Here is a 12,120-nt window from a genome sequence, read left to right on the forward strand (position 1 = left end):
GGAGACCTGCTGCGGATGGTGGGTACGGACCGACTCGAGAGCTGCGAAAACCGGACCCGGATTTTCCAGGGCCGCCGAAAGCGCACCGGACGCCGCCCGAGCCGCGGCGCTCTACAGGTACCTTTTCCGTATCTCCGGACGAGCCGATTCCACGGACATGGTCCTTTACGAAGAAGAGAGAACTCTTCCCGGGGCTCCCGGCGACGTCTCCGGGCTCGCTTGCGTCACCGCGGTTTCGCCCGGGAAGCGACGGGCGCCGCCGACATCGCTGCCGACAGCGTCGCCACCCCCGGGCCCTCTCCGAGTCCGGGTTCGGGAATATTAACCCGATTCCCTTTCGACGGGAGGCCGGCCGCTTTGTTTTTGTTTGGGCTTTTGATTCGATTCGATTCGATCGCTTTCACTTTCATAACGGATCCGGCGCCTTTCGGGAAGACTTTCGCCCGCGTCTTAGGACCGACTGACCCGTGCTCGACCGCCGTTGGCACGGAACCCTTCTCCACTTCGGTCTTCGAAGGTCTCGTTCGAATATTTGCTACTACCACCCCGAGATCTGCACCCGCGGTCGGCTCCACCCGGGCTCGCGCCCTAGGCTTCCGTGCTCGCCGCGGCGCCCTCCTACTCGTCGCGGCATCGTTTCGGCGCGAAAGTTCATCGCTCCTCGCCGCGACGGTCCGGCATCGGTCCGTCGCTCCAGCGCCATCCATTTTCGGGGCCGGTCGATTCGGCAGGTGAGTTGTTACACACTCCTTAGCGGATTCCGACTTCCGTGGCCACCGTCCTGCTGTCTATATCGACCGACACCCTTTCGGGGATCTCATGGGCGTCGCGTTAGGCACCTTAGCCGGACGTTTGGTTCATCCCACAGCGCCAGTTCTGCTTACCAAAAGTGGCCCACTTGGCACTCGCATTCGAGGTGACAACCGCCCAGCGAAGCGTGCTGGCGGCGGCGGCCGGATGGGTCGGCTCCGTCGTTCGGGAGAGTCGGCCCGTTCCACCCGTTCCGAGTTCGAGAGTAGGTCGAGGCCGTGAACGGCCCCGGGGCCTCCAATCGTTCGCTTTACCGGATGGAATTGCGACGATCGAGCGCCAGCTATCCTGAGGGAAACTTCGGAGGGAACCAGCTACTAGACGGCTCGATTGGTCTTTCGCCCCTACACCCGGTTCCGACGATCGATTTGCACGTCAGAGGCGCTTCGGACTTCCACCAGAGTTTCCTCTGGCTTCATCCCGACCGGGGCGTGGATCGCCATCTTTCGGGTCCCTGGTCGCTCGCTACGCCAGAGTCGGCCGAGTCGTACTCGGAAAAAGGGGAAACCGACCCGGGGGTGATGCGCCCGCGCGCAGCGCCTAAACTCGACGACAAAATAGGACTAGTTCAAGCCGCGGGATCTCACCGATGGGCGGAAGGAGGATATGGAAGCTGGCGCCCGGCAATTCCCCTTTTTGGAAGATGCGCCGGTCCCCTCTCGGGGAGGAGGGAAAACAACCGCACGTCAGCCACGAGCCTTCCCTCTCCTATCTCTCTCGGGAAGAGAGAAAAAAGGAAAAGTTGCGGGCACCGCAGCAGCGACGGCGGAAGGCCGAAAACGCCGCGCCGGCGGGATCGGGCACGGCTCGGAGGCGGGTGAGGCGAGGAGAAGACGACGGCACGAGACCGACGACACCCCCCGACGACCCCCGGACGACTTTGCCACGACACCTCTCCCGATCGACGCCCTCCTACACGCTCTCTCTCGCTTTCGCTTCGCCTTCGGGGTTAGTCAGAGGTGGCCCCTACGACTCGCGAACGGCCAGGACTCCTCGGTCCGTGTTTCAAGACGGGTCGGGTGGGTTGCCGATGCACGTCGCTGACCCGGGGTGGCGGGCGGCTCGAGTAAAAAGCGTCGCCGAGCGACCTCTCCGGAAACGGAAACGGGCGCGGGCGGGGTTGCCCCCGACAAGAACCCGAAACGTCGGCGAGGTGCGTGACGGCGAGGCCGCGCCAGTCCTATCCCGCCTCTCATCGCGCACGCGCCCGAGACGGTGGGGCGCCTAAGGAGCGACACACAGAGTGCGTCGCCCGCACGCGACTTCCGGCGGGATCAAAACGGACCGGCTCGCCACGTGTAACGGATCGTGTCAGATTTCCTCCGTTCCCGGCAGAAGGGGTCAGTTACGTTCGCGGGCCCGACGGCCGGTGGCCCCCGACTTCACAAGGTGGGAAGACGGGGGTTTTCAGGGTGATGAAACGCCTGCCGCCTACGGAAAAAACCCGCGTGTTCGACCTGCACGCCGGGAACGGGTCGCGACGACGGACCGGAGGGGAAGTGCGTCCGGTGCCGGCCGCGCGGAGGTCGCGCCGAAGCGCCCGCGCCATGATTACGCCGAGCGATGATGAAGGGGACGGGTGCAGCGGAGTCGCGCGCGGAGGGAGCAGGAGGAAAGAAGAAGCGGCGGCGACGGATGCTGCGGGTTAGGGCCCGGCGGCAGCAGCGATCGAGAGGACGAGTCCCCTCCGTCGCAGCCAACCGACGCAGCCACCTACCGACGCCGCGGTCGTCACCACGTTTCCCTTCCGCTATCCACGCGGCCCGTCTCCTTCGTCGGCGACGCGGGCACAAAAGCTGGAACCGCGGGGAACGAGTCCCCCGCGGACACGACGAACGACGACCTGTGCCGCGACGGCCTCTCTTTCAAGAACACACATCGAGTTTGGGCTCGAGCCTAGGCAGCACCGGACTGAGTCCCCCCGGCGATCGCGGTGAGCGGTCCCACCCGTTTACCCCTGGGCGGTTTCACGTTCTCTTGAACTCTCTCTCCAAAGTTCTTTTCAAACTTTCCCTCACGGTACTTGTCGACTATCGGACTCGTCCCGGTATTTAGCCTTGGATGGAGCTTACCACCCGATTTGGGCTGCGTTCCCAAGCAACCCGACTCTCGGATCGAAGGCCGTCGCTCGCCGTCCGCACCGAATGGGCCTGGCACCCGCCGCGGGCGGCCCCGATCGAGGGAACTCCGAACTATGCGAGACGAAAACGAACGGCTGCCTTCGACCCATGCGCCACACGTCCCGAAGCCTTAACTTGCGACGGGATTCGGCGTTGGGCTTCTCCCGGTTCACTCGCCGTTACTAAGGGAATCCCGGTTGGTTTCTTTTCCTCCGCTTAGCGATATGCTTAAGTTCAGCGGGTCGTCTCGTCCGAGCCGAGGGCGGCGGTTTTTAGTAGAGTGTGGTGTTTGGAGGAGAGGAATCTCGATCGGTACCCTCCGTGTGACGACGGCTGGCCGATATAGCGCCCGTCCGACCGAAAATGAAGAAGCCAACAATTAAAAAAAAGCGTGGGTCCTCCCCATCCGACGTTGCGTTGCCTACGACGCGGCCACCTTTTTACGGTGCGACGGCCGTGCTCGTCGCGCTGCTCGAGGCGTCGCTGAGAGACACCTTCATGAGCAGAGAGCGAGACGAGCAGGCGGCGCTTACGTCGGCAGTCGGTTAGGTCGGTACTTTTTTTTTGGTCTCCCTTCGGCTGCTTTCGGACAGACTCCTCCTGCTCCTCCTCCACAGTGTTTCTTCACGCGGTCGAAAAGGGAAAAGACTCCGCGGTCTGCCAGCGGGAGACGAAGGAGGAGGCCGGAGAGGGTTTTAAAAAAAAAAAAGACATTGAAAGGAGTCAATTCTTTTTTTATTTTTCTTCCCCCTCGTCACTCGCTCCTGCGACGTCCCGGTTACCACCGTGCCGAGGACCGGGCGGGCACGGGGACGGCAAGATGTCGTTTCGTTAACGGAGAAAGACATGTAACGTTCCGCCTCTCGACCGGACGTGGCCCCGAGACAAGGGATCTCGGGGCCGCAATGTGCGTTCGAGGTGTCGATGTTCACTGAGTCCTGCAATTCGCATCAGTTATCGCGGCTGGCCGCGCTCTTCATCGGACGGACGAGCCGAGTGATCCCCCGTCCAGGGTTCAGCACTTGGTTTTTTATATTAGTTTTTGTTTATATAGATTTAGTAGTGTGCGAGGAGGTCTGTGCGAGGAGGCGTGACGGCATTGCAATGTCGCGAGTAGTTTGTTTTTTTTAGCTAGCGGCGGTGGCACAGCGGCTGCAAAAAAACAAAAAAACGATAAAGCGGCGACAAGGCAAAGAAGAAGCGGCCATCACTTGCGGTGGGCGAAAAAACAAACAGGTGGTAAGACGCGGAAGCAAGCAAGAAGAGCTGGGCTTTAAAAACCTCCGCGTCACCACAAATCTATCTCTCGCTCCGCCTTTTATAGGTTTGTTTGCGCGCATTCGAGGCGTTGACGCCGACAGACAGAGGAGGTAGGCCGAAAACAACAAACCAGTCTCGAACGGGAAAACGGTAATGATCCTTCCGCAGGTTCACCTACGGAAACCTTGTTACGACTTTTACTTCCTCTAAACGATCGGGTTCGGTCGTCTTCTCCAGGCATCGAACGCCGAGGCGTAGATGCACGAGTGTCGTGACGGACACGTCGCGCACTGCCCGGCGGCGTCGTCGGCCAGATCCGAGGACCTCACCGGACCGTTCGATCGGTAGTAGCGACGGGCGGTGTGTACAAAGGGCAGGGACGTGATCGACGCGGGCTGTTGACCCGCGCCTACCGGGAATTCCTCGTTCACGGGGTTGGTTACAGGCCCCGATCCCTATCACGGAGGTGGTTCAGAGGTTTCCCAACCCTCTCGGGCCGGGGCGAAGTCCCCGCTGATACCTCCAGTGTAGCGCGCGTGCGGCCCCGGACATCTAAGGGCATCACAGACCTGTTATCGCTCCGCCTCGTGTGGCTTTCTGCCACCCGTCCCTCTAAGAAGTGCGTGAGAAAACCGACCCGGACCCGAGCGCCACGGAGGACGCCGAGCCCGCCGTAAAAATCACTGACATCGGCGCACTAGTTAGCAGGCCGGAGTCTCGTTCGTTATCGAATCAACCAGACGGATCGCTCCACCAACTAAGAACGGCCATGCACCACCACCCACCGAATCGAGAAAGAGCTATCGATCTGTCAATCCTACCGGTGTCCGGACCGGGTGAGTTTTCCCGTGTTGAGTCAAATTAAGCCGCAGGCTCCACTCCTGGTGGTGCCCTTCCGTCAATTCCTTTAAGTTTCAGCTTTGCAACCATACTCCCCCCGGAACCGAACTCTGGTTTCCCGCAGGCTACCCGCCGGGTCATGGAAGCGAACGCCGGCGGATCGCCGGTCGGCATCGTTTACGGTCGGAACTACGACGGTATCTGATCGTCTTCGAACCTCCGACTTTCGCTCTTGATCGAGGAAAACGTGCTTGCCACACGCCATCGCTGCAGTTCGTCTTGCGACGATCCAAGAATTTCACCTCTAACGTCGCAATACGAGTGGCCCCGACCGCTCCCTTCGATCATTGCCTCGCCGTAGACGGAGACCGACAGACGTAGACGAGGCCCTCTTCCATCATTCCATGCTTATCGTATGCAAGCTTGAACAGCCCGCTCTGAGCACTCTAATTTTTTCAAAGTGAACGTACCGGCCGCCGCGGACACTCGGTTAAGAGCACCCTTGGAGGAGAAACCGCCGACCGCAACACGCGCGCAGACAAGACACGAAGCAGGGACTCGGAGCGGACCGGGGGGTTCAAAAAAAAGAGGAACGCGCGGAAAGGGAGAGGGAGAGAAGCGCGGGGGTCAGAGTGCGGGATGCGAATGAACGCACCCAAACACACACACGTAGCACCCCCCCGTTAGACTACTCCCGGAACCGAACCGACGACCACTTGTTTTTTTTTTCCCGGATCCCGATCACGACCTCCTCGTCCACCTCGCCGGCAGGACCGCGTGGCGGGTATGCTAGCGGTTGACACCGGCGGAAAGGGCCGGGAATGCGAACGGACGACCAAAGTCAACGACGGACGATGGCGCCGCCGCCCCGGGGCCGCTTGCGCGACCACGAACCCGAGTTCGGACTACGAGCTTTTTAACCGCAACAACTTTAATATACGCTACCGGAGCTGGAATTACCGCGGCTGCTGGCACCAGACTTGCCCTCCGGTTGGTCCTCGTTAACGGATTTGAAGTGTACTCATTCCGATCGCGGGGCCTCGACAGAGTCCCGCGTCGTTATTTTTCGTCACTACCTCCCCGTGCCGGGAGTGGGTAATTTGCGCGCCTGCTGCCTTCCTTGGATGTGGTAGCCGTTTCGCATGCTCCCTCTCCGGAATCGAACCCCGATTCCCCGTTACCCGTAGTAACCACGGTAGGCACTTAACCGACCGTCGACAGTTGATAGGCGGACCCTCGAGAGACCCGTCGCCGGCGTGAAAGCTCGTGCGATCGACCAGTGAGTTATCCAGAGTCACCAAAGCGGAGCGCGCCGCCCTATGAGCCCCGCCACCGAACGGACCCGCGAGCGGGAACGCCGACGACGGGAGGACGGAATGACGCGCATCGGTCTCAGTCTAATATGTAGCGCCGCGACCCGGAACGGCCGACGCGGGTGCCAGCGCGCGAGGCGTGGCGACGACGGCGCGCCGACCGATCGCGGCCTGTGTCACATGTATTAGCTCTAGAATTGCCACAGTTATCCATCGCCTCCGAGGAGGAATACGGTCCCGAGGATTAGGTCCGGTTCCTGAGCCATTCGCGGTTTCGCCCGTTCTAATGCGTGGCGTGAACTTACACTTGCATGGCTTAAGCTTTGAGACAAGCATATGACTACTGGCAGGATCAACCAGGTATCGTTGGAATTTGGGACTTTGTTTCGACAGAACGACAGACCGACCGACCGACCGACCGACATAAGACAGACAACTACAACGACGGGCACGTGTTTATTTATTTTTCGAGGGGGTTCGCCGTCAGAAGAAGCGCGCTGCCCGCGCTGATGGCCTCTTTTTTGTTTCTCCCCTGACTTGGACCGAGACCGAGACTCAAAGAACGAAAGCGACCAACGTCGACAACAACAACGACAACGGCACCCTTGACAGCGATACATACGACAAACGACAAGCAGCACGACGGCAGTGCACACGGACATCGAGGGTCAAGGTGCAGACTGAACTCGCCGAGGTCGTCGTCATCGTGGTCGCCATCGATTCCGTCTCGTCGTCGTCGTCGTCAACGTCCACGTCACAGCCGGCCGAGAAGAGAGAACAGGACGACAGCGTCGACAACAACAACATCGACAACGGCACCCTTGACAGCGATACATACGACAAACGACAAACAGCACGACGGCAGTGCACACGGACATCGGAGGTCAAGGTGCAGACTGGAATCGTCGAGGTCGTCGTCATCGTGGTCGCCATCGATGCCGTCTCGTCGTCGTCGTCGTCGTCTTCGTCGTCGTCGTCGTCATCAACGTACCAACCGACCGAGACGAGAGAGCAAGCAACAACGTCGACAACAACAACGACAACGGCACCCTTGACAGCGATACATACGACAAACGACAAACAGCACGACGGCAGTGCACACGGACATCGGAGGTCAAGGTGCAGACTGAACTCGTCGAGGTCGTCGTCATCGTGGTCGCCATCGATGCCGTCTCGTCGTCGTCGTCGTCTCCGTCGTCGTCGTCGTCGTCGCCAACGTCAACGTCAACATCACAGCCGTCATCGGGGAGGAGCTGGACCAGGGCAGCGGCGGCGTAAATTTTCCCGTCACCTTCGTCGTCGCCTTCGTCGACCGACCGACCGACCGGCGTCGTGTTCGTGCTCGGAAAACCGAGGAGAGACAACGTGCACATGGCGCGTTCTCGCAAGCGGCTCCTCGGTCCGATTTTTTTGGGCGGCTTTTTCGAGCTTTTTTTTTTTTTTCTCACCCTTTCGTCCGTGCGACGGCGAACGTTAGGGGAAAAAAAAAAAAAAAAAAAAAAACGACAACAACGCGGCGGACCGGGCGAACAACATCGTCGACACACACGACATTGACGACCGGTCCCCCTTTTCACAATCGCATCGAGATAAAACGAACGAGTCCGATTCGAGCACCGAGTCGCGAGCGGGAGGACTGTCGGTGCAAGTATCGATCACTGACGTGAGCGCTTCGCCGGACAGAGGATGGCTCATCCGGCAGCCGTGCAAATCGACGGTATGGGAAGAACGAACAAGAAGAGCAACGACTTGATCGGCGGCTTGGGAACTGCGGACGGTGAAAACGGGTTAATCGACTGCGACCACGACTGCTCGATCGATCTTCTTTGGCGCTAACAAAGGTGGAGGTGGCGCAAGAAGGGACTAGCGCTATCACCGTCCACGTATCAGAAGATGCGGCGGCAGACGTCGACGCTTATGCGTTGTCGGACGAGAAGTCGCTGCAGCACGTGTACCGCGAGCGGGACGTCCAAGGTTTTGCCAGACGGAAAGAAATCGGGTGTCAGCGAACGTTCACACGGCTGTGAGATCGGACGCTGACAGGAGTAGGAGGCGGCAGGCAGGCGGCGGTTACGGCGGCGGCGCCTGCTGCTGCTCATCCTCTGTTTGCTGCGGCGACTTCCAGGACGGGAGAGCATCGAACAACGTACGTATGGTTACAAGGGGATCAGGATCTACATAGTGCATCCCCCGCGGCTATTTTTGTTTGTTTGTTCGCTCGTTCGTTAATTCGTTCGTTCGTTCGTTCGTTCGTTACAATGTACGTTTTTCCGTTCGACGGCGGCAGAGAGCGGCGGCGTTTCTCCCTAATCCGGAGGATTTATCGGTCGCACAGCGATGGGTCGTTCGGCCGATCATCGAAAGATTCGCAGGTAGTGGTTGAATGGCAGAACGGCAGCAACAACAGCGGCGGCTGAGAGCGGCGAACGCTGAGGCGGAAGCAGAAGCTGCAGCAAACGTATCGGCTAAACATGGTGGACATAGATATGGCTGACGACGCGGGTACCACGACGACTATGGAACCAGGAAAAGGAGCCGTTAGTTGTTCCAACATATCGTTCGACACGTCGAGCAGCCCTAGGTCCACGGAGAAGCACACACACGTACCACGTATTATAACCTAACGACGATGAGCGGGCGCACGGTTGGCAGGAACGAAGGCGGCGGATCAAAACAAGTTGGAGCGCGGCGACAGCGATAACGGTGACAGCCCTAGGCGGCGGAGATGCCACTTTCTGACGCCTTTGCGACAAGCCCGTAGAGACGTTCCGGACCACCACGAGGCAAAGAGTCGCTGCTCCGACGAACCGACACACCAAAGTGTGCTTCCTACCGAACATGTTTTATAAAACTTTCAAACTGGAAAACCCCAGAAATGGTGTTGGTATTCGTCCAGACCCACCTCCGACACCTGAAAATGGTGGTCAAAAAAACGTCGATTATACGAAGCGACATTTCTGGTCGGCGATTTTCCAGTTTTACGCCTACTGCCACATGGGGATGTCGGTAGGCGTCGCAAAGTGCCTTCTCGACGCCTAGGCACACCAGGACTTTGTCATTTTTTTCCCCCTCGACATTCCTGGTCCGGTCTATTCCGATTTTACACCTACCGCCATGTGGGGGTGGCAGTAGGCGTCGAAAAGTGCCTTCTCGACCGCTAGCGACACCACTACTTTATCGAGCTCTGGAGGCCCGCACACCGACCCGGGGGCCGCGGAGTCGACCCCGGGGGCCTCCTGGCGTCGCCGCCGCTCACTTGGACGCCTTCCGCAACCTGTGGTCCCGCTCGGGGCCGCCGGGAGCCTCGCCGACCTGACCGGTGTCGGTAGGCGTCTGGAAGCGCCCGGCCGACCTGGACGAGGTCCCCCTGGCCCCCGGGGGACACCCCTTAGTTGGATGGGGGTGCTGTCCCGGGCACACATGCAACCCGCGGCCGCCTACCGACAGCCCCCTTCGCTCGATCGCTACTCCTTTCCAACATATGTCGGAGAAGCCGGGCGGTTGTGAAACCCCAGAAATGGTGTTGGTATTCGTCCAGACCCACCTCCGACACCTGAAAATGGTGGTCAAAAAAAACGTCGATTATACGAAGCGACATTTCTGGTCGGCGATTTTCCAGTTTTGCGCCTACCGCCATGTGGGGGTGGCAGTAGGCGTCGAAAAGTGCCTTCTCGACCGCTAGCGACACCACTACTTTATCGAGCTCTGGAGGCCCGCACACCGACCCGGGGGCCGCGGAGTCGACCCCGGGGGCCTCCTGGCGTCGCCGCCGCTCACTTGGACGCCTTCCGCAACCTGTGGTCCCGCTCGGGGCCGCCGGGAGCCTCGCCGACCTGACCGGTGTCGGTAGGCGTCTGGAAGCGCCCGGCCGACCTGACGAGGTCCCCCTGGCCCCCGGGGGACACCCCTTAGTTGGATGGGGGTGCTGTCCCGGGCACACATGCAACCCGCGGCCGCCTACCGACAGCCCCCTTCGCTCGATCGCTACTCCTTTCCAACATATGTCGGAGAAGCCGGGCGGTTGTGAACCCCAGAAATGGTGTGGTATTCGTCCAGACCCACCTCCGACACCTGAAAATGGTGGTCAAAAAAACGTCGATTATACGAAGCGACATTTCTGGTCGGCGATTTCCAGTTTTGCGCCTACCGCCATGTGGGGGTGGCAGTAGGCGTCGAAAAGTGCCTTCTCGACCGCTAGCGACACCACTACTTTATCGAGCTCTGGAGGCCCGCACACCGACCCGGGGGCCGCGGAGTCGACCCCGGGGGCCTCCTGGCGTCGCCGCCGCTCACTTGGACGCCTTCCGCAACCTGTGGTCCCCGCTCGGGGCCGCCGGGAGCCTCGCCGACCTGACCGGTGTCGGTAGGCGTCAGTCAAACTTGCTTAAGAGGCAAAGCCTCCTCACACCTTAAGAGAGTCACAGTTAGTCCCGCCGTTTACCCGTGGTCGTCGTCGGGGGTGCCGGTCGGTGTGTTTCGGCGTGTTTCTTTCTTACTTTAGCTCGCTCCTATAAGCTAACTCAGCAGCCCTGCTAAAATCAATTTATCATTATTTTCAATCTATCGAAAATCTTAATTTATTATTATTTTCCAACTATCGAAAATCTTAATAGAGTTGGGGTTTTTTGTTTGTTTTTTTTTTTAAATTCCATTGTAACAACAGACAGCCAGCCAGCAGCATGTGGTGTCGGTAGGCGTCTGGAAGCGCTTGAGGAGGCAGAGGAGTTGGCAAGCTCGCTAAACTGCCCGCTGGTGTGGTGGTGTCGGTAGAGGCGTCTTGAATATACCCGGTCGCTCGATCGACGACGACGACGGCTAGGTGGCCGAGGAGGAGGACTACCTACCTACCTAGCCGAATAGCCGTGGTAGTCGTCAGTCAAACTTGCTTAAGAGGCGGCAAAGTCCCGCCGTTTACCCGTGGTCGTCGTCGGGGGTGCCGGTCGGTGTGTTTCGGCGTGTTTCTTTCTTACTTTAGCTCGCTCCTATAAGCTAACTCAGCAGCCCTGCTAAAATCAATTATCATTATTTTCAATCTATCGAAAATCTTAATTTATTATTATTTTCCAACTATCGAAAATCTTAATAGAGTTGGGGTTTTTTGTTTGTTTTTTTTTTTAAATTCCATTGTAACAACAGACAGCCAGCCAGCAGCATGTGGTGTCGGTAGGCGTCTGGAAGCGCTTGAGGAGGCAGAGGAGTTGGCAAGCTCGCTAAACTGCCCGCTGGTGTGGTGGTGTCGGTAGAGGCGTCTTGAATATACCCGGTCGCTCGATCGACGACGACGGCTAGGTGGCCGAGGAGGAGGACTACCTACCTACCTACCTAGCCGAAAGCCGTGGTAGTCGTCAGTCAAACTTGCTTAAGAGGCGGCAAAGTCCCGCCGTTTACCCGTGGTCGTCGTCGGGGGTGCCGGTCGGTGTGTTTCGGCGTGTTTCTTTCTTACTTTAGCTCGCTCCTATAAGCTAACTCAGCAGCCCTGCTAAAATCAATTTATCATTATTTTCAATCTATCGAAAATCTTAATAAATGAGATTTGGTTTTCATGTGAATGTTATCATCTATAAGTTTAAAACTTTGTTTATAAAAGAAATCATGTTAATGACATCGACTGCGGCCGGGTGCCGGAACCCGTAAGCATTTTTTCACTCCAACTTATTTTAATAAACAGCCAGTCTAGAGTTAAGGAAGGAAAAAAATTAATTATAAAAAATAATATTCGTTCGGAACGGATCGAGGAAAAACAAAAAACACGCGGAGAAATAATGGTCTCTCTCCAC

The 12,120-nt window shown here is 58.5% G+C and overlaps 2 non-coding genes and 1 pseudogene across 2 annotated transcripts in view; all 3 read right to left on the reverse strand.

The window, feature by feature from the left end:
- The window catches only part of LOC145273231 (large subunit ribosomal RNA), a 5,722-nt gene extending 2,527 nt beyond the window's left edge, over window positions 1-3,195 (reverse strand). The window contains exon 1 of the ribosomal RNA XR_013866257.1: window positions 1-3,195. This exon is cut by the window's left edge and continues 2,527 nt beyond it. This is a non-coding gene — a ribosomal RNA (large subunit ribosomal RNA).
- Window positions 3,196-3,787: 592 nt separating this feature from the next.
- LOC145273380 (5.8S ribosomal RNA) lies at window positions 3,788-3,946 on the reverse strand. Its single transcript, XR_013866373.1, has one exon. It is a non-coding gene; the product is annotated as a 5.8S ribosomal RNA (ribosomal RNA).
- Window positions 3,947-4,341: 395 nt separating this feature from the next.
- LOC145273520 (small subunit ribosomal RNA) lies at window positions 4,342-6,706 on the reverse strand (annotated as a pseudogene).
- Between the last annotated feature and the right edge of the window lie 5,414 nt (window positions 6,707-12,120).

This window comes from Euprymna scolopes, unplaced genomic scaffold, assembly GCF_053919585.1.
Source record: "Euprymna scolopes isolate OS-2025 unplaced genomic scaffold, ASM5391958v1 sca1, whole genome shotgun sequence".
NCBI lineage: Eukaryota > Metazoa > Mollusca > Cephalopoda > Sepiida > Sepiolidae > Euprymna > Euprymna scolopes.